General features: G+C 37.4%; 1 protein-coding gene across 11 annotated transcripts in view; it reads left to right on the plus strand.

Annotated features, from left to right (window-relative positions):
• The window catches only part of LOC106871426 (uncharacterized), a 375,948-nt gene that overhangs the window by 98,741 nt on the left and 249,267 nt on the right, over window positions 1-27,940 (plus strand). For all 11 annotated transcript variants that reach the window (XM_089354713.1, XM_089354711.1, XM_089354709.1 and 8 more), the window contains one exon: window positions 20,989-21,054. The gene's annotated coding sequence lies outside the window, so the exon portion shown is untranslated. The remainder of the gene's footprint in view (window positions 1-20,988; window positions 21,055-27,940) is intronic.

Genomic DNA, 27,940 nt, shown 5'->3' on the forward strand with positions numbered 1-27,940 from the left:
CTCTCTGTCCCCTTTCTTGCTCTCTCTGTTTCTCACACACACTCTCTCTCCCTGTCTATCTCTCTCTGTCTCTCTCCCTGTCTATCTCTCTCTGTCTCTCTCCCTGTCTCTCTCCCTGTCTATCTCTCTCTGTCCCTCTCCCTGTCTATCTCTCTCTGTCTCTCTCCCTGTCTATCTCTCTCTATCTCTCTCCCTGTCTATCTCTCTCTGTCTCTCTAGTCTAGTGGTGATGCCACAATGAAGATCACCCACGACTTTATATGATATGGTTGACAAACGAAGGCAAACAATCTTATGATGGAGAAGGCTCTTCGGTTGTGTCCAAATACATGGCAACCCTTCTAATGCTGGTGCAATGGTAAAATTGTACCCAATGCACTCTACAAAGTGGTTGATGTTAGGAAAGGTATCTAGTTGTGGAAACCCTGCCAAAAGTGGAATACACAAATAAGAAATGGTCCTTTTGATTCCTCTTGGAGAGGATTAATTCTGAATAAGAACTGGTATGGATCACAACAACAATCCTGCTTCTTCAGCATATGAGCAAACGTAAAATAATGATGGTTGACTCCTCATTTATTCTATCAGGGCAGTGGATTGGCTGAGTCAGTAGAGTATCTGCTGAAAAGGCTTTGCAGTATTTGTTGTGGTTCTTTAGGCTTTGAGTTCAAATACCACTGAAGTCAAAGTTCTTTTGGTGCTTTGGAGGCATTCACATTGTGAATATGTATTGTATTATACATGAATGTCCTTGTTTTAATATCCACTTTTCTGTACTTGTGTAGGTCTGATCAAATTTGTTGAAGTGAATTTTCTACAGCTGGATACCTTTCCTGTTGCCAACACTCATCTGTTTCAATCATTATCATCATCATCATCATCATCATCATCATCAAACGTCTGTTGTCCATTGAAATTATGTGGTTGGGAAGCAAACATCTTACAACAAAACCATGCCTCCACCTATATCTTTGATCTTTCAGGAATTTTTAGTCAAATGAATTGACCCAAGTACTTCTGTTGTTATCTTTTGCCAAACTGCTAAGTTAGTGGGGAGGGACATAAACACACAAACACCTGTGTGGTGGGGACGAACCCAGACTCAAAGACGCATCCAAATATTTATTTCTTTATCACCCACAGGGGGCTAAACATAGAGGGGACAAGCAAGGACAGACAAAGGGTTTAAATTGATTACCTTGATCCCCAGTACATAACTGGTACTTAATTGAATTGACCCCGAAAGGATGAAAGGCAAAGTCGACCTTGGCAGAATTTGAACTCAGAACATAAAACGTGATGAAATACCACTAAGCATTTCGCCTGGTGTGCTAACGTTTCTGTCAGCTCACCGCCCACATCAAGATATTACACACACACACACACACACACACACACACAAACTGGCTTCTTTCAGTTTCTGTCAACCAAATCCACTCACAAGGCTTCGGTTGGCCTCAGGCTATAATAGAAAACACTTGCCCTCGGTGCCATGCAGTGGGACTGAACCCAGAACCAGGTGGTCGGGAAGCAAACTTCTTACTGCCTGCCACAAGCATGTAAATTTCCTGGCTGTGTTCCTCCCATTCAGCTGCTTTCACTTTCTTCTCGCGTTCTTTGTTGCCTTGGCGCTGCCAACATTTTCTGCAAACTTGCATTGAACAATAAGGAAATATATTTTCTTCCTTCAGCTGCCATAAACGTATTTGACAACCAATGGTAATGCACATCAGTTTTCTCTTTCTTTGTCAGCTGCTTTGAAGAGTTCTGGCATCGGTTTGGAAATTCTGACAACCTTCATTTGAGCATCTCTTTCTTCAAGCTTCATCAATAGATTTCCCTCTCAACTTGGAAGATTTTTTTTTTTTTTTTTTTTTTTTTTTTCAAATATTAAAGTCAATAGTTCTTTAAATTCTCTTTGACGTTAGAATAGTTCCAAAATTGGTTCCTCCCTCCCCACCTCTTCTGATATAATGCATTTTGAAAATTTCTTCGAAGTGACAACCTATCAACTGGGTGTATAAAGTGTAAATTCCTATCGATTTTTAGTGACCCTTTTTTCTTTTTTTTTTTTTTTTAAATGCATTTTTTTTTTTCATCCAAATACCTATTTCTAACACAACTGACTCTGCAATTTTGAAATAATGTTTTGTTTCTGATTTCATTTTCTGATATCGGCGGCGGCGGCGTCATCATCATCACCCACCTCCACCACCATCATCACCACCACCACCAACTCCAGAATCATCACCATCACCAACTCCACAACCACCACCTCAACCATCACCACCACCAACTCCACAATCATCACCTCCACCACCACCATCATCACCACTATTTTGAATCTCTTGTCTTTCTTTTACTTGTTTCGGTCTCAAGATTGCAGCCATGCTGGAGCGCCACCATGAAGGGCTTAGTTGACCGAGCTGAGCCCCAGTACTTATTTATTATCCTGTGTGCGTAAACAAAAGCAGGGTATTATAATCACTCGTCTTTGTCTGTGTGTTTGCAAAATTACTGGAAAATGGCTGAATGGATTTTCACCAAATTTGGCAGAAATATTCATTGGGAGAGTGACTTGAAATGATGAAAATTTGACTTGAGTATCTTCAAGCATAACATAAATAGATACATAGATATGCAACTCCACGAGTATGTGTGTAGAGTAACAGATTTGAGGGTTTCATTTATTTACGAGTTGGTCATGCAAATGGCACCCGTGCCACCCATTACACTCATGGAGTGGTTGACATTAGGAAGGCCATCCACCCTTAGAAAACTATGCCAAATCAGACTGGATCTGGCGCAGCCTTCCAGCGTGCCAAGCCAGTCAAACCGTTCAGCCCATGCCAGTATGGACAACAGACATTAAATGATGATGATGATGATTTCTTCATTTCACCTGAGTATAAATAAATACCTGTAATGATGATGCTTAAAAAATAAGAAATTTAAATCGAACTCACAAATTTCCCAATCAGCAAGTTTAGTCAGACACTTCCAAAGCTTAATTCAGTTCAATAAAAGAACATGGGTAAGCAAGAAAAATTTATCTTTATGCAGGGTGTGCATCGTCCCCTCCGATACCTTTTTTTTCCGTTCACTCTTTTCCTTAACCCTAACCCTAACCCTAACCCTATCAATCTTGTTTGTGAAACTGTTAAGTTATAGAGACACAAACAAACCACATACATGCACCCATAGTTACAGGATAGATATATATATATATATATAGCTATGTTCATCAGCTGTAAGCATATGGAATAAACATCCACTGACTCACCTCACGTCTCCCATCTTTTCTATTTATACACATTCTCTCTACCACTGTTTTGCTTGGATTTTTAGAACAATGCTAAGGTTAACCTAACCTCTATCACAGGTTGTCCTTGTTAGCCATGCACCTGGCAGCAAGTTTAATGTGAGATCTATTTGATTCTTTCAATCCCTATTACTACTATAATGTGTGTGTGTGGGTGGGTATGTATGACTTGGAAGGGTCATTATGCCAATAATAACACATACTGTGGTTCATATCACTTCTTTACTGTTAGTTGGTTAAATATCTAACCAACTAATTAATTGATCATTTGCTTAATGTGCTAGATATACAATTATACACACACACACACACACACACACACACACACACACACACACTTCCTTTATTTTACTTGTTTCAGTCATTTCACTGTGGCCATGCTGGTGCACCTCCTTTAGTCGAAACAAATCAATCCCAGGACTTATTCTTTATTCTATTGGTCTCTTTTGCTGAGCCGCTCTCTCTGGCTGTCTGTCACTCTCTCTCTCTTCCTCTCTCTCTCTCTCTCTCTCTCTCTCTCTCTCTCTCTTTCTCTCTCTCTCTCTCTCTCTATGTATGTATGTATATATATATATATATAAACTCTCTTTTTTATTGAGCATATAACTAATACATGTTCACATCCTCTTGTTGTTTGGTATTCTTTTTTTTAATGTTTGATTTTTCGATTTGAAAAATATATGTGTATGTGTGTGTGTGTGTGTGTATATGTATGTATATATTGTAATTGCTAATAAGCCACCCTTCTTAATTTGTTGTGTGTTTATATATATATATATATATATATATATATATATATATATATATATAGATATATAAATTAAAGGACATACTAAGTATGTCTACCTGCTGGGAATAACAGTCGAAGCTCTTATTTAAATCTCCAAAATGCACTGATAAATAACTACAGAAATTAACTGTCAGAAGACAAAGGGGCCACGACAGTCTCCCAGCATACATTCAAGTATTTGAGATATATATATATATATATATATATATATGACAGGCTTCCACACAGTTTCTGTCTAATAGATTCACTGAAAGGCACTGATTGGCCCAGAGCCATAAGTAGAAGGCACAGTGGGACTGAACCTGAAATCAAATGGTTGCAAAGCACTCACTTTCATTTGCTCTCTCTCTCACTCTCTCTCTTCACATTTTTGTATTTGTCTTCTATTAAACCTTCTTGTCCTTACCTCCTCCTCCTCTTCCCATTACCCCTCTCCCTCCTTGTTCTTTTCTCCCCCCCCCACCCGAAATTCCCACCCTTGGTTTCTCCCTTCAACCAAACATTTCCTGTCCCACCCCCTTTTCTCATAAGGTGACAAGGAAACTGTATATTGACAGGGCTGTTTGTTAAGTACTATTTAGTTGGAAAAGAGCCTGATTGTGTAGCAGCAGTTAAATATTTCCCCATGTGTAGGACGATGGTGGGAGGTGAAACCAACAAGGTGACATGACTCAAGAGGGAGGGGAGAGGACGAGAGAGAGAGAGAGAGAAGCAAATAGTGTTTGCATGTATAGATATTTAGAGCCTTAAAGGTTTTGTGTTCTTTTATTTGTTTGTCATTTAACTGGCCATGCTGGAGCACCGCCTTTAGTAGAACAAATCAATCCCAAGACTTATTCTTTGGAAGCCTGGTACTTACTTAATTTATTTTTTTTTTGCGGAACTGCTAAGTTACGAGGCTGTAAACACACTAACATAGGTTGTCAAGCGATGGTGGGGACACACGCACACACACACACACACACACACACACACACACACACACATACATGACAGGTCTCTTTCAGTTTCCATCTGCCAAATCCACTCATAAGGGTTTGGTCAGCCTGAGGCTATAGTAGAAGACACTTGCCCAAGGTGCCATGCAGTGGGATTGAACCCGGAATCATATGGCTGGTAAGCAAACTACTAACCACACAGCCACTCCTGTGCCTATATATATATATATATATATATATATATATATATAAGCCCATCGTGTGTGTGTGTATGTGTATATATATATATATATATATATATACACACACACACGATGGGCTTCTTTCCGTTTCCGTCTACCAAATCCACTCACAGGGCTTTGGTCGGCCCAAGGCTATAGTAGCAGATACTTGACCAAGTTGTCATGCAGTGAAACTGAACCCGGAGCCATGTGGTTGATAAGCAAACTACTTACCACACAGCTACTGCTGCGCCGATAGCCACGAGACAATTCTGTTTCATTTATTTCTGAATGGGTTGCTTCTGGCGCTAATGAGTGGATTGGTTGGTCCATCTTTATGCGGGTAGACGTCTACTTCTAAGTGTGTGGGTATGCATATGTAGATCGGTATTGGTGTGTACATGTTTGTGTAAATCCACCTGTGAATGCATACGTAGGTGTGTGTATGCATAGATCAATATTTGTGTGCATATGTGTGTGTCTATACCAACGTGTGAATGAATACCTGGGTGTCTGGGTATGTGGTCTACATGGGTATGTTTGGTTTTACATGCGTGTATGTATATAATAGGTATATATATAATTTTGTGCATGTCTGTAAGACTCTTGGTGGGTATATATAATTCTTAATGTGTATGTGTATTATTGTACATATGTATATATTTGTGTGTATGTATGAATATGTGTATGTGTATGTATATATGTATGTGTGTCTATGTACACACAGACACACACACACACATACCTGTTTGTCTAAATAAATCTTACCACACCCAATATAGAGAACCAGTTTCAGGTCTTCCCTTCTTTCTCTCTCTCTTTTTCTCACCTATCATTTTTCTTCTTTTTTTTCTCTTTACCCTTTGTCCAGGGAAAGTTTGCAAACAGTTTGTTTATTCATTGACTTTTTTTTTCTATTTCTTTTTCCTTAGATTTTATTTTCTTACACCTGTTTCGACCCCCCACCACCACCACCTGCAACACCACCAAGCAAACCAACCAACCAGCCAACATAGCCAGCCACTTGCTAACAAAAATATCCTCCTTTTCTATGTATGTGTGTATGTTACCTGTTCAACTCATTTTAAAATTGATAACAACATAAATATATAATTAACTAGCTATACAAATGCCATCTGTTTAGCTAGATTTCATGTGACACTGGGAACAAAATTTAAATTTCTTTTACTTATTATTATTATTATTATTATTATTATTAAGATGGTGCACTGCCAGAATTTTTAGAATGCCGAGCAATGTTTAGTGACATTTCATCTGTTTTTATGTTCTGAGTTCAAATTCTGCTGATGTCAACTTTGCCTTTCTTCCTTTCAGGGTCGATGAATTAAGTACCAGTGAAACACTGGGAACTATGTACCCGACTAGCCTCCAAAATTTCAAGCCTTTAGGTATAAAAGGATCGGCAGAAATGTTAGCATGCCGGGTGAAATGCTTTGCAGTATTTCGTCTGCATTTTCGTTCTGAGTTCAAATTCTGCCAAGGTCAACTTTGCCTTTCATCCTTTCGGGGGTTGATAAATTAAGTACCAGTTGCGTACTGGAGTCAATCTAATTGACTGCCCCCCCCCCCCCCCCCCCCCCCAATGGTTGGGAAGCAAGCATCTTAACCACAGAGCCATGCATGCACTTAACATTTAAGAATATACATGTAAAGTATAATCTGAAATACAATTATTCATATTAAGATATCTTTTCTTTCATTTTTTCTATTACTTGTTTCAGTCATCTGACCGTGGCCGTGCTGGAGCACTGCCTTTAGTCGAATAAATCGACCCCAGGACTTACTCTTTGTAAGCCTGGTTACTTATTCTATCGGTCTCTTTTTGCTGAACCGCTAAATTACGGGGACATAAACACACCAACATCAGTTGTCAAGAAATGTTGGGAGTGACAAACACACATACACAGACAGAGGCCCGCTCTACTGGCTCCAGTGCTGGCGGCACATAAAAAGTACCAACCGATCATGATCATGCCAGGCTCACCTCACTGGCTCCTGTGCCAGTGGCACATAAAAGCACCCACTACACTCTCGGAGTGGTTGGCGTTAGGAAGGGCATCCAGCTGTAGAAACCCTGTCAGATCAGGTTGGAGGCTGGTGCAGCCGTTGGCTCTCCAGACCTCAGTCAAACCGTCCAACCCATGCCAGCATGGAAAACCGACGTTAATTGATGATGATGATATATATATATATATATATATATATAATTATTACAAATTAAAAGAGTAAAGATTTATCAATTTATTAATAAATCAACAATTATGCTATCTGTTGGAGTCTCAGCTTTTTTAGCTGCTATTTCTGAACTTCGGCATATGGTGAAGCAAATGCTTGCTGATCCCTTAATTATGTTTATATATATATATATATATATATATATATATATATATATATACGACAGGCTTCTTTCAGCTTCCATCTACCAAATCCACTCACAAAGCTTTGGTCGGCCTGAGGCTATAGTAGAAGACACTTGCCGAAGTTGTCACACAGTGGGACTGAACCTGGAACCATGTGGCTGTGTGGTAAGCAAGCTACTTACCACACAGTCACTCCTGCACCTATATATATATTTTATTGTATTTTTTTTATATACTACTGGAACCTTTGGGTTTCAGATGACATTGAATTATAATCATTGAAAGGGATTTTTGAATGGTGTGCCATTTCTGGATTGTTCCTCCTTGCCTGAAGACTGGTTCATTATCTCTGTTGTTTTAAAATCTTGGTTCCCACCCAACAAAGTCATCCTTTGTATAAAACTTTCTTATGACAAACAGACAGACAATGGGTGTGAAAACTGCTCTGCTCATCTCCCCCACCTCTTTTTTCTCATGGTGTGTGTGTGTGTGTGTGTATGAGAGAACATGTGAGAGAGAACATGTGTGTACATATTCGTTTATGTGTGCATGTATTATATTTGTGTGTATGTCTGTTAAGTTATGTACAGATGTAGGGCTCTCTCTCTCTCCCGTCCCTCCTTCCCTCTCTGTCTATCTGTCTCTCTCTCTCCCTTTCCTACCAACTACAGAGATAAAAGGAAGCAAAGCACTCACCAAAAATAAAAGAGCTTCAGACATGATCAATTGACTTTGCCTTCGCCTTTTGCGACTCTGGGAAGGAAACGATATGCCATAATACATGACAGATTCTCAAACAGTCTTGTTCCAAATTTTGACATGCAAGACAAAAAGCACAAAATGGATGAGATATACTGTCAGGTCCCAGGACTTCTTTTCTATAACTTTTGCTTTAAAAAACGTATGCATCAAGAATTTGGCATTTTAAGGTTCTCAATGGTTTCCCCAAAACTGTTGTCTTCCAGAGGGATTACAAACAATGACCAGGATTTTTTCATTAGGGTGCATGCCTGGTGGTGTGGTTAAGAATCTTGTTTCCCGACCATGTGGTCTTGGGTTCAATCCCTCTGCGTGGCACCTTGGGCAGGTGTTTTATGCTATAGCTTCCAGGTCCACGAAAGCCTTGTGATTGGATTTGGTAAACAGACCCAGACAGAAGCGTGTGTGTACACTTGTCTTGACACCTTGTAATGGTTGCAAATGATGGTGATGATGTTGATCATCGTTGTTGTTGTACTAACAATTTTGTTCATTTTTAGTCTTCCATGATAAACATGTTTGGCCATAGGGAAATATTGCCTTGCTTGAAACAGGTAAGGATTGGAGACAGGAAGAGCATCCAGCCATAGAAAAGCCTCTGCCTCAGTACACACTCTTGTCTAATAGATGCAAGCATGGAAAGTGGATGTTAAATAATAATGATGGTGATGACTTACAAAGGGTGTCTTGATGTACTTCTTCTCTCTAATGCATGAGATCAACCATCTTCAAAAACAACTGTTAGACTGAAGCAGAGCAATAGCCACCATTTCATTGATCTGCCAACTAAAAATATCATGTTCCCTGAAATACTGAACAAAAATATATTACCTCCACCTCCTGGACATAAAAGAATATTCAATTTTATGTGTAGTGCTCTAGCATGGCCTTCAATGCCATGTGCCCTGAAACAATGAATAAAAATATCTGTCCTCCACCTCCTGAACGTAAAAGATAGCATATTCAATTTTGTGAGTAGTTCTATGGCATATATATGCATACACACACACACACACATATATATATATATATATATATACTCACATACATGCATACATATATACATACACATACAAGCACACATGTACATGCATTCATACATACAACCTTATACACACAGGTATACTTATCTACATACACATACATATATATATATGCACACACATCTGCATACACAAACATATATACATACACACACACACATATCTCCATGCATCTGCGAGTGTGTTTGTATCCCCCTCCCCCCACACACACACTGACAAATTCAGTAATCCCGCTCTCTTTTTAATTCCTCTTTTGTCCTCCGCAATTTCTATGCCACAGTTTTGTCAAAATGCTTGCTTTTATATTTGACCACCTCCTTTAAATGATTGCTTTTATTTTTACTCTATTCCAAGAGCTTTGGTTCTTGGGCCCTACCTACCTTCAATCCCCTACCACCATGCCACTTCTTTACCTGCCTCTATTTTTCTATTTAATCCTTCTTTAATGCCCCTGGGTGGTGGGTCTGATGGTCACCATTAGTAGTGGTGGAGGCGGAGGTATAACTGCAAGAGAGAGGTTGACTAGAAGGGAGATAATTGGGAGAATGAAATATGTTTATTTTCTAATGAAATATATAAATAAAATCCCCGGGGATTTAATCCAGGTTAAGATTATTTTCTAGCCAGGCTTCTCCTTAGAGGAGGGGATTGTAGAGGTGAAAGGTTATCGTTGGTTATCTCCCTACTCAAAATAAAGAAAAACAGACTGGAAGGGAGCAGAGGAGATGTTTGATCCTTGTTTAATGTCCTGCCTCTACCCTGTATTACCTCTCCACCATAGATGGTTAGTGTTGTTGCTTTGTTTTGTATCAGACTGAAATTGTTGAATGATGTTTAGTAGAGAATGGGTGAAATGGGGGAAGGAGGAGGAGAGAGAAAGAGATTAGTTGAAACGAGGGGGGGGGGGGGGTTCTTGCAGCTGAGTTCTTTTCCACCAATTTTGTTTCACTATTCCAACCACCCTATGTATGTATATCTATCTATTAGTGAAGTGGAGCAGGTGTGCTGTAAAAACATTCTCCTATATTATAATAGTTTTGTGATTCAGATGTTTTTACAGCAGGATTACCATTTACTAAGAGATAAAGAAAACAAAACAAAACAAAAAATATAAATAGAATAAAAAAAGAAAACAGGAAAAAAATTTTTTTTTTTTGGCAATAGACTCAGGAATATTAATTAAGAATATTCTTACATGCTTTGTCATTAGAATCTCCATTTTTGATGTCATGCTTCAGCTTTGTTATCACTATGAGGGAAATTTGGCTGCTGTTTCTATTTAGTCAAGCTTCCTTATTGACACAGAGCTCTTTTTTTTTTTTTTTTTTTTTTTTTGTTGGTGGTGGTGGTGATGAGGATAATTTTAGCTGGATGAGTCAGAATACAGATTTGTTCATCACTGTTGCTTGCCTGTGAAGGCACTTGGCCCAGTGGATAGGGTGCAACACTCGTGGCCTTACAATCGTGGTTTCGGTTCCTAGACAAGGCATCTTTTATCATAATCCTTCGGTGTGGTTGAACAACCAATCCCAAACCAGTTCAATCAACTTCCTCATCACTTCGGATCATTAAACCCTTGTGCTTGATTTTGTTGTGCTTATTCATCCTTTTTGATTGATGAATACGAAAACATGGCTGGGGAGACTTCTGTTTGGGCAATTTTCTTGAGCCACCATCTCACCCTTGTAACTTGCTTTCATTTTGTTAGTCTTTTCACAAACAAGGTAGTACACCAATGTACTTGCTCAATCGCTCCCTCACACTCACTCACTCACTCTCACTCACTCACTCTCACACACACTCACTCTCACTGACATTCACTCTCACTCACATTCATTCTCACTCAGTTTCACAAACACACTCTCACTCAAACTCACTCACTCTCACTCTTGCACATTCACTCTTGCTCTCTCTTTCTCACCCTCTATCTCACCCTCACTCAACTCTCTCCTATTCACACACACAACATTGGATGGTCATTGGCTTCAGCTTAACAAGTATATTATATACCTCTGACAGATCTAATATGTTTTTGCTTCTTAAGTCTTGCTTTTGTACTCCTTATATATATTCTTTATGTCTGTCTAACTTTCATACATCTTGTATTTGGCCTTGTACTCTTTCTTAGGCTTAGCTTTTCCACTCCCTAGATGCACTCTTTATGACTGCATAACTTATGTACTTCTTATGTCTGATCTTTGTACTCTTTCTTAGGTCTAGCTTTTATTTGACTGTATTCATGTACATTTTTCTTTTTTCTTTTCTTTTTCTATTATTTCTTTCTTCTTTTTATTCGTTTTGTTTCTTCCAAATTTTATTTCCCACTTTTTACATCTCACAATACCAATGTTTGTCTATTTATTTCTTATTCATCTTTTGTCAAATCCCTTTCATATACTTCCGTCACTCGATTGTCCATTCTTTTCATAACCATTGTTTCACTGTTCACATTTCAAAATTCTTTGGAAAACCAAGAATTTTTTCTTCATGAAAATGTGTTTTTTTTTTTCCTTTTTTTTTATTTTTTATTACCATTTTTCTCATTTTGAAATTTATTTTTAATTAATAAGTTTCTTCAACTTGGCTAGATTACACTGAATTTTCTTTGTTGTATTTTAACATCAAGCCATTATTTAAGAATTGTGTTGTAAACAGAAATGGCAAGGTGTGTGTGTGAGTGTGTGTGAAGAAAGATTGATGAGAACAAAAGAAAAAAAAGATAGGGTTTCATTGTCTTCAATATAATTTGCAAGAATCATTAATAATTTAGGTTCCAATGTTAAATAACGAAGTCATCATTTGGTGATGGTTGTTGTACTAACATTCAGGTACCTAACACACACACACACACACACGTTTCATCTTTCTTTTATTTGAACTGTGGCCATGCTGGAACACTGCTTTATAGTCTTTAATTACAGAAATTGACACCAATTCTTTTTTTTTTTTCTGTCAAGTCTGGTACTTATTCTATTGATCTCCTTTTGCCAAACTGCTAAGTTACAGTGATTTAAGCAAACCAGCATAAATTGTCAAGCATTGGAATGCAAAAGATGGAAAACACAAACACACACTCATATATATATATATATATATATATATATATATATATATATATATGATGGGCTTCTTTCAGTTTCAATCTACCAAATCCACTCACAAATTTTTGGTTAGCCTAGGACTATATTTGAAGTGACTTACCTAAGGTGCTACACAGTGGGACTGAACCCAGCACCATGTGGTTTGGAAGCAGACTTCTTAATCACACAACCCTGCCTGCACACACACAAACATGTGTCTGTCTGTTTGTCTATGAGTTATATCAGCCCCTGAACTGGAAGTCTTTGCACTGTTCCAAAAGTCCTACCCCTCCTGTTTAGAGTGGGGACCACGTACCACAATACCTTGGGATTCAAAGGTCCACAGCTATTTAATATCTTGACAAAAAATTTGAGAGATCTATACAGAATTGGGGCAGTTGTTTTCGAAACAACTTGACCTGCTGTCCAAGACCCCAAATAAACCTACATTTCAGCTAAAAACTCAAAAGTGGGTACCAATATCAAATTCCCACCTTCACTAAAAGCCAATCACAAAAGAATGGTTATTGAAGAGGTGATAATTCTAGTGGTGCCCCAGCATGGTCATAGCCTTTGAGCTGAAATGCTTGGAGATTTGATTGCTGTTTCTAGCCAATCAAGTTATTATGTTTGTTGATTTAGCTGTGGGCACAATTAAGGACTGCATTTGATCACTGTCTCACAGTAGCCCTGTATTTAGGGTCAAAAGCATGTAAGGGATGTTAATTTAAAAGACGGGACTTTGAGAGATTTGGTTTCTACTTTGAGCACATCAAATCACCTAGAAACTCTTTCACTGGTTTGCAAATGATGATGATGATGACAACAATGGTGATGGTGGATATAAGCGCTGGTGCTTTTCTTTTTTTTCCTTTCTTTCATTTTTTTTTTAAAGATCAATTTATCTTTGTACTCCGCCCCCCCCCACCCCCCCCCCCCCCGCTGTCCCAGTAACTATGGAATGAGAGTTGAGAATCTTGTGACATCTGTTTTGCCTTAGAATACTAATGGTATTGGTAACAGAAATGTTTTCTCCTTCTCCTTTTTTCTCCTCCTTTTCTTCTCTTTCTTTTCCTTCTTTTCATTGCAATTTGAAAAGGAACGATGGAGAAACTAAGAAGGGTAGTGATAGTTTAGCTGATCAATATGTTTTGTTGACAGCCATTCAAATTCTTCTGTCCATCTGTTGTCATTAGGTTTCCTTTCAGTTTCTCTCTCTCTACTCAGCCTATTCTTTTCGGTTTATTTACTTATTTTCAGATATCAACCACCTTGCTTCACCATTCATTGTCTTTTTTTTCTTTTCTTTTTCTATTTCTTTTTTCTTTTTTTCCATCCTTTATTCAACTTTCTTTCACAAACAAGTGACATTTCTTTTTCAAAGCTGTTCAGTCTCTAATCTCTTCTTCTTCTGGGAAAAGTTCACACACATGTCCTACTTTCAAAACCTGGCTGTTTTTCTCACCGATTCCAGTAATTATACAATGTGCTGTATTAACTTTGGACATTGGACATTTCTGATTATTCACTCTAACGTGTAACTCTATCCTATGTACATCGTAAGCACCACCTGTCTGTCAAAGGGTAATTGGTTGCTAAGATGCACTGGTTTAGATAGCTCACCTGTGTTTTGTGCTCTCAAAGGAATCCATTTGTATATGTTTCACAATGTGGTTGCAAAGCCCAGCTGAAGCTACACTGATTGGATATTGCTTCATTTGAGTGTTGCGATGTTCAATCTCCACTCATGGCACTTTGGGCAAGTGTCTTCTGCTATAGGTCTCACGCTGACAAAAGCCTTATGAATGGATTTGATAGGTGGAAACTGGAAGAAGCCCATCGTATATATCATCATCGTCTTACTGCAGAGGGAAATATTACTTTGCCTGAAAGCAGGTGAGGGTTGGTGACATAAAGAGCATCCGGGCTGTCGAAAGTCTGCCTCGACAAATTCCATCTGCTTTGCAAATGCATGAAGAATTGGGTTTTAAGTGGTGTCACTGATGATGAGGGTGACAGAAATTAGAACCTGTGTTGTGACATCCATCAGTTGGAACATTCCTGTAGTAGATATTTTCACTACTTATTGTGTATTGTTGAAATCATAAGTAATTAAGCAAAAAATTGTCAATCATATCTGAAGATGATAATTAATTCTCCTATTATTATATTAGGCTTAATGGCTGCAAATTATAAATGGTAGTGCACTGGATTAAATGGCCTAAGGATTATCTTTTTTTGCTTTAGTTTGTCACATTTTCGCCGCATTCCTCCAGGATTAATAAAGTAAATACTATTTATACACTGAGATAAATTCATTTGGATTTCCATCTTCCTTACAAACACTTTGTACCAATTTGGAAAATTTGTGATTTCTCTTGTGTTCTAAAAACTATTGGAAAGCATGTTTCTCAAGTTTCTGTTGTCCTCTGATTGAAATCCTCTACCATTATTTATGTCTTGTATATAAAACAGTGAGCTTGGCAGTATCATTAGCACACTGGACAAAATGCTTGATGGCGTTTCGTTTTGAGTTCAACTGCCTTTCATCCTTTCTGGGGCAATGAAATGGGTACCAGTTATGCACTGGAGATGGGGGTGTTATCAACTTTCCCTCTCCCAAATTTGAAGCTTTGTGCTTGCAGTACCTTGTATAAGGTAAACAATGATGTCGTCTCTTCAATTATTTTGGTGATCTTAGAGAAAATACAACTTTTTGGATTGTCTTTCTTCAGATGCTAGACTGAATGATTTTATTATTTATTTCTTTATTGCCCACGGGTGGTGGGATAAACATAGAGGGGACAAACACGGACAGACAAAGGGATTAAGTCAATTACATTGACCCCAGTGCGTAACTGGTACTTATTTAATCGACCCTGAAAGGATGAAAGCTAAAATCGACCTCGGCGGAATTTGAACTCAGAACATAATGGCAGGCGAAATACCGCTAAGCATTTCACCCAGTGTGCTAACGATTCTGCCAGCTCGCCAAATAATTTTAATATTGCTTTTAACTGCAGCTAAGGTGATGCTAGCAGGATTTTTGGTATGACAATGGAATTTCTCCCAGTTTTACATCCTGAGCTCAAATGCCGCTGGGGCTGATTAAAAATAAATACCAGTTAAGCACAGAGTTGATGTACTTGACTTACCCCCTCCTCTAAAGTTGCTGGCCTTGTGTCAAAATTTGAGACCATTTTTGACCACAGCTCATCCCCAAGCATTTAGATGTTTCATCGTAAAATTTTCAGTTTTCAATGTTTAGCAGGAATCTTGCAATGAGGTCGGAGAGAAAAGAATTGGACAATGAAAACATTCATTGTTAAGAAAGACTTGAAACGACATCGGTTTGCTGTTTGTCTCTTTATCTGTAACAACATCTGTGAGTAGGATGGCCGTCCCGACTAGCTTGTGTCTTTGGAATTAATCCCTGTCACAGACATTAAATGAAGGTGTCATTCTTTGCTGTATTGGAAATTAATAAAAGTGGCCACCAGTGAAGAAATTTAATGAAAAATAAAATAAGACCCAGACTTCTTGTGGTGCCATCAGTAAAAGCAGCCACTTATCAAGTGAGAGAGATAGGTCTTTCAGCTTCTGTTGTTGATTTTGATATCAAATAAGTGATTTGATATTTATTCTTTTAGTATCTAAACCAGTCGGTGAAGGCGCATGGCACAGTGGTTAGTGTTCAGCTCATGATCATATGGTCATGAGTTCAATACCCACCAGTACATTGTGCTCTTGGGCAAGCTGTTTTATTTCAAGTTGCACCTGTCCTTTCAGCTGGCAAAAATGAGTAGTACCTGTAATTGAAAGGGGCCAGCCTTGTCACATTTTATGCTATGTTGAATCTCCCTGAGAACAACATTAAGGGTACATGTGTCTGTGGAGTGCTCAGCCTCTTGCACGTTAACTTCATAAGCAGGCTGTTTTGGGGGAGGGGACTAGTCAACTGCATCAACCCCATTGCGTAACAAGTACTTAATTTATTAACCCCAAAAGAACGAAAGGCAAAGTTGACCTTGGTGGAATTTTTGCTACTAAACTCACAAGGCCTGAAATTTTGTGGGGAGGGGACCAGTCGATTACATTGACCCCCATTGTGTAACAGGTACTTAATTTATCGACTCCAAAAGGATGAAAAGCAGTCGACCTCAGTGGAATTTGAACTCAGGATGTAAGGACGGACAAAATGCTGTTGAGCATTTTGCCTGATGTGCTAACAATTTTGCCAGCTCAACACCTTAATAATAATAATAATAATAATAATAATAATAATAATAATAATTTTTCTATCTGCTTACCATCACATTGCTGTTGTTCACTTATTCATTTTTGACTGTTTTGTTAATATACGTATCTACTTGGAGTGTTTATTCGAGCGGAAAAGAAGAGCCTTGCTTCATTAATTATCAAAGACCATATTATTGCTTGTACTATCTTAAGTTTTGTTCATTTTCATAGTGGTTGGTTACAGTTGGACTGGCTCTAAACTTTTCACTGGGAATCGTTATGTGATACACAAGTCCTACATTGTGTATGTGCAAGCATGTGTATATGATTCTATGCGCATGTGTGTGTCGGTGTGTGTGTGAGTGTATCTGCATAAAATCTCTAGAGAATAAATAACAACAATAATAGTGTTATTTTGTTAATGCATGCATGAATATGATATACTTTCCCTATGCTGAACCAGCTGGAGAACGAGAGAGGCATTCAAGTGCATCGGTTTATAAACCTTATTATTTAATGAAAGGAAAATGAAGTCGGGAATCCTGTTATTTAACTATGCAGTGACACACAAAACCATTGCTCATCTTGTCTTTGTAAAGCTGGACTTAATCAATGAAGCAGTGTGTCACACTCACTTATAATCACATCCTGCCTTTTGGCATTTCTCTATTAGAATGGATTCTTCATATTCCAGGCGAAGAAATGTGTTTTTAACTCTCTGTGAGGAACGTAGCTTCAGTTAAAAAGAAAGTCTACATGGAATTAAATGATTATTATTTGCTAGATCAGTTGTAATTCAAGCAAATCTAAAGGCGCTAACTTTGGTCATGTAACAATTCTGATTTCTTGTATTGGTTGCAAGATAAACAAATTTGTAGCAGTCAAACGACATAGTTGATTGAATCAACTCCGGTAAATCATTGTTGTCTCCTTAACCCTTTAGCATTCAGACTACTCTGTCAAATGTAAAACCTGTTTAATTACAGTGTTTTAAATTAATTGTACAGTATCTTGTAACTCTGAGATTTTGATGATGTCCCTGTTTATTTTTAGAATGACTTTGTAGGGTAGGTGTGAGAGGTCAGAGCTGGCTGGTTTGAGCATAAAACAGGAAGACAATTTTGGCCTTATATGGCTGGTTTCAACACTAAAGGGTTAAAATGTTGGATTGCTATAATGTCCACTTCAGTATACAATATACTTAGAAAACCAGTAAAGACACGACTATCTCTGACCGCCTACTACCTACTCTCCCATACTGTCCTGCACTCTCCAAGCGGGATCACTGCCAGAGCAGCAGTCTCGCTTCTGTGCCGGTGGCACGTAAAAAGCACCATTTGAGCGCAATTGTTTCCAGCTTCGCCTTACTGGCACTTGTGCCAGTGGTATGTGAACAAAACATTGGACTGACTCCCGTGCAGGTGGCATGTAAAAAAAAAACACTATTTGAGCATGGCCGTTGCCAGTACCACCAGACTGGTGGTATGTGCTTAGTTTCACTCTTTAGCATTTAGACTGGGCGATTACCAGCTCAGTCCTTGTTGCTCCACTCAGGTGAAGCATGCAGGCTAAGGGGCAAAACGCTTGTGACTCTGAGATACCGGCTGACGATACAGAAGGATTTCCAGCATTGCAATGGATTTATAAGAGTTTGCAGTTTCTTTAGGAAGCAAAGCGTCTCTGATATTTATTTCACTTCACCAGACCAGACCAGACCAGTCATATCTGGCTCGAATATTCTACCTGTTTATGTTAAAACTGGCCAGATCCAGCCTCTCACACCTACTCTACAATGTCATTCTGAAAATAAGCAGTCACATCATGCATTATCTAGTAGCTGCAAGATTTCTATGAGCATTTCGCTTGACAGAGTAATCAGAATGCTAAAGAGTTAGTAATCGACATAGCTACAGTTTCGCACAAATGTATACTATAACTGAGGATGTGAGCAGATAGTCACCCGAGAATGCAGTTATGTGGTTGGTTTAGTAACCAACGTAGCTGCAGTCCCACAGATATAGTACCTCTGATGTCAGGATCCATTATGAATGGGTTAGATAAATGACAGGAATTTTAATTAATGCTGAATGCATCACAAAAGCTGCTTTGTTAGGGACAGCTAGACACTATGGGGGTGGGGTTATTTTGGGGGAGGATGTAGTGGAAACATTAAATAGGATTAACACTACATGTAGTGGAACCCCTCCCTCTCCTCCAAGAAAAAAATTACCTTTGATATATCAGAACCTTATAAGTATGAAAGGAACAATCAGAATGGTAACAGTAAGTTTACTTACTTTGGCTCAAGGCCCACACATCTGAAGGAGCATCCCTGTGGTTGACTGAATATCTATAACTTGTGGTACTTGATACCAGAAAAATGGAAAACAAAGTTGACCTTGGTAAGGCTTGAACTCGAAATATAAATACGACTATGAGGTATTTCAAATGGCTGTGCTACCATTTTTGCAGCTCTTTCTTCTACTAGCAACTAGGGTCGATAAATTAAGTACCAGTTGCGTACTGGGGGTCGATAAATTAAGTACCAGTTGCGTACTGGGTCAATGTAATCGACTTAATCCCTTTGTTTGTCCTTGTTTGTTTCCCCTCTGTTTAACCCCTTGTGGGCAATAAAGAAATAACAAACATATACACACGACGGGCTTCTTTCAGTTTCCGTCTACCAAATCCACTCACAAGGCTTTGGTCGGCCTGAGGCTACTTGCCCAAGGTGCCATGCAGTGAGACTGAACACGTAACCATGTGGTTGGTAAGCAAGCTACTTACCTACCACACAGTCACTCCTGCGCCTTATTATATATATTTTTGAGTCTTGTGGCTGAAAGAGGGTTTTTTTTTTTTTTCTTTTTGTTTTTTTTTTGTTTGGTAGCACAGAAAAATAGTCTCATCTAACTGACCTGGATCCAGGTTTTGCTGTGAGGATACGTGTGTGTGTGTATGTATATGTTTATTTGCATTGGTCGATGGATGAGTAACCCTAACCCTCATTTCACACCTTTCTGTGGAGTTTAGGCGCAGCTTGGAACAGATCACCGCTGTTATTTATATGTCTTTCAATTACTCCTCTAACGAATAATTTTTAACAAACAAGGCTCCGTTACTGATTTTGATCCTCCATAGTGAAACCCCTCTATACTTATTTTAATATACTCATAAAACTCTCCCCTAATTCAATGTTTAACCATAGCACAGAATAGAAATAAAACAAAAAATTCTAATATTCCTCTTTTTATGTATATTTTTTATGCAGGTTATTAATTTTTTTTTGTCCAAATGGTATTATTTAGTTATTGATTTCTTTTGACTTGTTTTATTATTCTGCTTTTTATTATTTTTAAAAAAATATTTTTCTTGTTGATTTTTTTTATTCTTTTGAAACCAAATACCAAGACCTTGACATTCCTTATATTTCAATGAACTTGTGACTTTCATTTATCAAATACCAACTCCTGGTGGTGGTGGTGATAGTGGTACTGGTGGTGGTGGTGGTGGTCACTGTGGTAGTTGTGGTGATGGACAATAATGGAAAGCTTGCTTTTTTTTTTCTTAATTATCTAATTGATTGACTTGGTCCTCATCAAGTGTGTCTGTGTGTGTGTGGCTCTTGTGGTACTGTTAATTATTTGGAAAGGCTATATATATTGTCTGTCTGTCTCTCTGTAACCATGCTTGTATTCTACACTTAATATTGATTTGATAGCAAGCAAAACACCTACATATATAATATATATATATATATATATATATAAAACAAAGACTGAAACAAAAAGATTAAGAAGTAGGGGTGGGGGTAACTATTTCATTAGATAATTAATATGGCTATTTTTATATATATTTATATATAACATACATGCATGCATGCCCACACACACATTAGTGTGTGTGTGTGTGTGTACTTGTATATGTATGTATATATCTAGGGAGGGTCGTTACACCAATAATACATACAACAGCAGCTCTATATATAGTTGTATATGTGTGTGTATATATATATATATATATATATATATGAATGTGTGTATACATATATATATGTATATGAATGTATATGTGTGTGTGTATGTATGTATGTATATATATATATGATTGTATATGTATGTATATATATGTATATATATATGTGTGTGTGTGTGTGTGCATCTATATGTATGTATCTATGTATCTATGTAATATTCTTTCTCTTCTCTCCTTCAGACTTTGGAAGACTTTATCACGAAATTGGAATTGTTCCATGGAACTGTCATTGTGAGCTTATGAAAGGTCAGTTACTCTTACTACACATATTATTTTTTTTTTGTTTCTTCTATTTTTTTAATATTTTTGTTTTTGTTCCTAATTTATAAAAACCTGTAACACACACACACACACACACAATTTCCATTATTCACATGCTCAAAATTCTTACATTTTTCACATATTCAGTGCCTTTGCAGACATATTTACACATCAATATACATACATCCCTGTACTACACAGACTTTTATCTAATCACGTGCTCACAGTTCATCCACATGCTATCCGCAGGTGTGGCTGTGAGGCAAGAAACTTGTTTCCCCACCAAATGGTTTCAAGTTCAGCTGTGCTGCATGGTACCTTGGGCAAGTGTCATCTACTAATAGCCTCAGTCTAACTAAAGCCTTGTGAATGAATTTGGTAGATGGAAACTGGAAGAAGCCCATTGTGTGTGTAACATATATATATATATACATACACAGATAATGGATGGATAGGTGTCCTTCCTTGTTTGATGTTATCACAACGTTTCGGCTGATGTACTCTCCAGCCTTCATCAGTTGTTCTGGTGGAATTTTGAACCCCAACCCCTTATTAGGAATGAGAACAATATACCCCGTTAGTCAAATAAAGGGTTGAGTTTGAAATTCCACCAGAACATGCACACATATATATATATAAGATGGGCTTCTTTCAGTTTCCGTCTATCAAATCCACTCACAAGGCTTTTGTTGGCACGAGGCTATAGCAGAAGACACTTGTCCAAGGTGCCACCAGATGGCTGCACCAGGCTCCAATCTGATTTGGCAGTTTCTATAGCTGGATGCCCTTCCTAATGCCAACCACTCTGAGAGTGTAGTGGGTGCTTTTACATGCCACCGGTATGAAGGCCAGTCAGGCGGTACTGGCAACGGCCATGCTCAAATGGTGTTTTTTACATGCCACCTGCACAGGAGCCAGTCCAGCGGCACTGGCAATGACCTCACTCGAATGTTTTTTCAGTGTGCCAGTGAGGTGACACTGGTAACGATCACGCTCAAATGGTGCTTTTTACGTGCCACTGGCACGGAAGCCAGGCAGCTGCTCTGGCAACGATGACGCTCGGATTGCATATGTGTATTTGAATATACAAACAAGAAATAAACATACTCAGATATAATTAGAAATGTAATTATTTATAATTGCAAATCGGTGATTATTCTCTTCTCTGATGTTGCTCCAAGTTTTACAAGTATTTTTGCTGACCATGCCACTGGAAACTGAATTATTAAAGGAGGTTGTGTAACATGGATGCTTTTCTCAAAGTGGACTTAATGTTGTTTTGCAGTGGTCAGGTTTATTATACTGTTGAATATTGTCCTTTGAGCTGGTTGGTAGTCTCGTTGATAACTCCATACTGTAGTTTCTATGAAATAACTTGAGAAACACAAACACACATGCATACGTACCCAATACAAATGTGTTTTTCAGTGAGTAGAGTCTAGCACTTTGTCTTTTGAGCTTCAGAGATATTCTTGTGTTTGCTGAATAGTGTCTGTAAGCATAAATGTTCGCTATTCATCTCTCTGTAGCCTTAATCAGAAATGAATTAAGCTGCATAAAGGATCTTTGTAAAGAAGTTTTGCTAAGCCAAGTATCTTGTATCAGATAGTTTTCTTATGTAAACTTTGCATTATTTATAGCAACAGGAAGGCGGCTTTGTTTAATATATGGACGAAAGTAGAAGAAATACAAATGCTGTATAGATAGATGTATCTGTGATGGGCGATGATGATGATGATGATGGTAGTGGTAGTGGTGGTGGTTGATGGAAACATGTAGAGTGTGTTGCAGTTCCTGGCAGACAGAGGACAGACAGTGCAACTATAACTTTCTCGAGTGTCCAGAATGCATTGATGTAGCAAGAAATCTATTCAAGCAACCTTTAAAGAAAGAAGAAAAGAGAGAGAAATAAAGGGTGACCTGTATTTAATGGATCTCTAGATGTTTGTAGATAAAAGTTTTGTTGCCCAAGTGATTTAATTGGTGCTCGGATAGAGATGAAACAAAGCAGTGACATGAAGCTGCCGTTAAGTAGATGGAAATTCATTTATATTTTGTCTGTCTAGCCAAGAGGTTCAATATGTATGTGTAGTGTTTGTCTGAAAAATGTCTGGTTTATTTATTTTATCTTATTTTATATTTTATTGTTTTTAGTGTATGACAAGGATGTTTGTTAGTGTTAGCAGGGCCGGTCTGCAAAAAAAAAAAAAAATCTGGAGAGAAATGTTATGAGTAAATATTTCACTCAGACTTTTTTTATGTGATGCAAATCTGGAGAAGAGACGACCGAGTTTGGTTGTACGAGCCGGTTGGTGTAACCTAGGATCTAAAGGCATCGAATGCTTTGCGTGTATGTGAAAGAGAAAAGCTAAGAATAGAGAGGCAAGTGGGTAAGAAACGGGCGGTAGATAGACATTGAATGAACAAATGTGGTTAGGTTGGCTAGCAGGAAGAGCAGCTGAGACCGGTTGTGTAACACTTGAGAAGTGTTAGTTAATTGAGAGTGATGCAATAGAGAATGAGTTGGCACCGAGTTTAAACTGGTTAAAGTAATATGACGGTGTGTACTGGTAGGGGCAGGGGTAGGTAGTGTGTCTTGTCTATGGTGGTATTTATATGAAAATAATTTGTTTTATTAATTTTTGTTTGGTATTTGAATTTTTTTTCTTTTTTTCCGTTTTACTTTTATACTTTTTATTCTATTCCAATGAATAATTTTAAGTATTTTGTGTTTCTATGAAAATTGTTTTTATATAGACTGTTTATTGCATTTTTCATGTGTATCTTTATAATATTTGCCTTTTGATGTTACTAACTGTTGTTGGTTATATTAATGGCGAGTTAAATATAAACTATAATAGCAATGTCACACACACACACACACACACACACACACACACACACACACACACACACACACACACACTTGATAAGCTCCATCCCCTGCTGTAAATGTAAATATCATCATGTCTGTTGGTTTTTATTGCTGTCTGTGAAGGTTTATTATTATTATTATTATTATTATTATTATTATTATATTAATTTTGTATTTTTTTATGTGTGATGTTTAACTCGAGTGTTTTTGGGGGGGATTTTTTTTGTTTTGCTTTTTTTTTTTGTCTATATAAAAATGAGTAATAATCACTTAGCAATGAGGATTGTTAAACATACTTCACACAAACGATGTTGTAAGAAATCGTAATTATTTTTCATGGTTATTGTTGTGTGCATAACAGGAATGTGTTTATCACAGAGGAAATTAGTTTCAGTACAAATGCAATCCTGAGCTGTTTTTTTTTTTTTTGTTTTTGCTCATTTTATTCATACTTTCCATCCCTACCTACCTACACACACACATGTGCATACAAATGCATGCTCACACACACATATATATATATATATATCTATATATATGTGGTTTTATTTTATTTTTTCACAGGCTGTATATTGATATAGAATACAAATTTTATATCCACTAGGTGTGTCAAAGTTTCTAACTTAAACATTTTTTTTTTTGTTTTAATTGATTTTTTTTTTTTTCATTTCTGGCTTGCTTGCTTGAAGGTAATTCGGCCTAGACAAGCTGGGTATCAAGCTTCACTACAGATCAAATAATAGTTTTAGATTTCACTTCAAACAAGACATACAATATGCTTTTTATTTATTTGTTATTTTTTATTGTGTGTTACTTTTGCAATGATATAATACCAGCTTCTCAAATTTAGTGATCCATGCTCTCAATGTTTGACCTAAGCTCACTGTATGCAGCTCCAGGTGAAAGCCCTGATTATGTTAATCTATAATCAGAGGTGTCCCAGGTGTGACTAGTTTGTCTTTTTCCAGGTGTGTCTAATGCAAGTACAGCATTGATTTTCTGGAATCTTTGGCACCAAAGCCTTTTTGGGTTACTGCGTTTTTTTTTTGTTTTTTTTTTTAACGAGAGGTGGTCACCGCAGTCATCTCTCTCTCTCTCTATAAATTAAACGATTATTCAATTTAAATAATTAAATGAAATACAGGTATTTGTACACTGATATAAATTAGTGCAGATTATAATGCATTTTGACCCATCAGTATCTGAAAAGTTGGTGTTTATACCTGTGTGTTGTTTGTGAGGCAACTTAGCTGCTATTTCTAGCTGATTGAGTGCTAAGTTTATTCAGTCACCTGTGCATTTCATTTGTGCACAAGGCTGCATGCATACAAACACATGCATTCTCATACAAATGTACATGTATTGACATGTCTATGCACACACACACACACGTGTATGTGTGTGTATATATATATATATATATATATATATATATATATATATATATATATATATATAAAACAAATAATAAATGAGTATATGCATATATACGTACAAGTATGTGCATACCTACATCTACCTGTATATATAGGTGCATATCTGGGTACAGGACATTGCAAACAAATCGTAGACAAAAAAATAATAATAACCAGAGTACAGAAAACACAGGTCACATAGAGAACATTTTCCTTCATCAGCTGCCCCCATTCTAACACAGGCGTTTCGAAGAGTTTTTATATATATATATATATATAGATATCATCATCATCATCATCGTTTAATGTCCGCTTTCCATGCTAGCATGGGTTGGACGATTTGGCTGAGGAATGGCAAGCCAGAAGGCTGCACCAGGCTCATATATAGTGTGTGTGTATGCTTGTGTTTGTCTGCCTTGACATTGTATGATAGTGGTAAATGAGTCTCACTGTTATACAAGCAGTGTCCTTTTGTCAGCAATCTGTGAGAACATGTCTGGCAGTGAGGAAAGGTTAGCATTGCTTAGAAACAAGCGATGGTTTGTGACTGGAAGGGCATCCAGCTGTAGGAAGTCAGCCTCAATAAACTTCGTCTCACCCATGCAAGCACTGGAAAGGGACCGTTAAAATGATGATGATATTTATGATGGTGAAATTTCCCCATTCTCCTCATTCATGGTACTTAAATTCTTTCCACTTGACCACACTTGGGCTTCTTTTGTTAGTAAATTCCTTTCTGTCTCATATTCTTGTGACAGCTGACATTTAACTAAACAGACAATAGTGTATTTCAGATAGAGAGATAGACTGATAGATAGATAGATAGATAGATAGTTAGTTCGATAGATACATTTCTTTTATTAGCCACACAGGGCTCAACGAAGATGGGACAAATACAATGTAGAGCTTTTCTTTTTGGGAGGGGGAAGGAAGGAAAAAAAAAAAAAAAAAAAAAAAAAAAAAAAATTGGTGGTGTCGATCAAAAGGGATCGTAGGAAGGGAAAAAGGGGCAGTTCGATCAAAAGGGATCGAAAAAAAAGAAAAGGAAAGGCCGATCAATAGGGATCGTGTATCACACAGTAATGTTCTCGTGTAAAAAGAGGGGAGGACAGTTTAGGTTTAGCCGTGGAAGGAAAAGCCTACTAGTTCGATAGATAGATAGATAGATAGATAGATAGATAGACAAATAGATAGATAGACAAATAGATAGATAGATAGTTAGTTCGATAGATAGATAGATAGATAGATAGACAAATAGATAGATAGATTGATAAACAAATAGATAGATAGATAGTTAGTTCGATAGATAGATAGATAGATAGACAAATAGATAGATAGATTGATAAACAAATAGATAGATAGATAGTTAGTTCGATAGATAGATAGACAAATAGATAGATAGATTGATAAACAAATAGATAGATAGATAGTTAGTTCGATAGATAGATAGATAGATAGATAAACAAATAGATAGATAGATAGAAGCACTGTTTGATTGTAATTACATCTTGTTCTTAGTCAGGCTTATATATATCTGGAGCTTTGCTGATCTCAGCACTGTCATTTACAGCTGTTCCTCTACGAATGAGTGGGAAAAGTGGGCTACATTGAGTTATTGGCTATTTTTGAAGGGCATTGTTCTCCTGTATCTTGTTCAAATTGCTGTTATTTATTTGCTGGCCGACATGTTGAAATAGATTTTTATATATGAAGGAAAACTTGCTATATGTGAACAAATATTTGAATGCTTGTGGCTTTGTATAATACTCACCTTTTTTTCCTTATCCCCACCTTACCTTTTGTTGTCTTCATTTATTGGACTGGGGCCATAGTGGAGCTCTGCCCTAAAGGCCTTAGTTGAGCAAATCACTGAAGGTGCATAGCTTAGTGGTTAGAGTATTTGGCTCATAATTGCAAGGTCGTGGGTTCAATTCTTGGTGGCATGTTGTATCCTTGAGCAAGATGTTTTATTTCATGTTGCTCCAGTTCACTCAGCTGGCAAAAATGAGCTGTACTTGCGTGAATATCCCTGAGAACTACATTAAGGGTACATGTGTCTGTGGAGTGCTCAGCCACTTGCACGTTAATTTCATGAGCAGGCTGTTCTGTTGATTGGATCAACTGAAACCTTCTTTGATAACTGATGGAGTACCTGCACACACATGTGCGTATGTATGTATGTGTGTGTGTGTGTGTGTGTATATATATGTTTGTGTGTGTGTGTGTGTATATATATTTACATATATATATATGTATTATTTTATGTTACAAAAAAGTGTCCTTCAATACATACCTGTATTAGTGATATACAGAGTATATTATAAATATAGGTAAATATTACCATTTAGATAAATTGCTCAAGCATATATATACACACACACACACACATATATATATATATATATATATATATATATACACACACACACGTATGTGTGTTTAATCTGTTGCGATACTAGACTACTGAGCAAATATTAATATGTAGATAGCACACCTTAGTTACAAAGAAAACACCACTTCCTGATTGCTGAGGGAAACCTGTAGGCAACAGTAGAATTCAAAGCCTGCGATAAAGACCATC

Source organism: Octopus bimaculoides, chromosome 7 (assembly GCF_046866305.1).
Source record: "Octopus bimaculoides isolate indiv1 chromosome 7, ASM4686630v1, whole genome shotgun sequence".
Taxonomy (NCBI): Eukaryota; Metazoa; Mollusca; class Cephalopoda; order Octopoda; family Octopodidae; genus Octopus; species Octopus bimaculoides.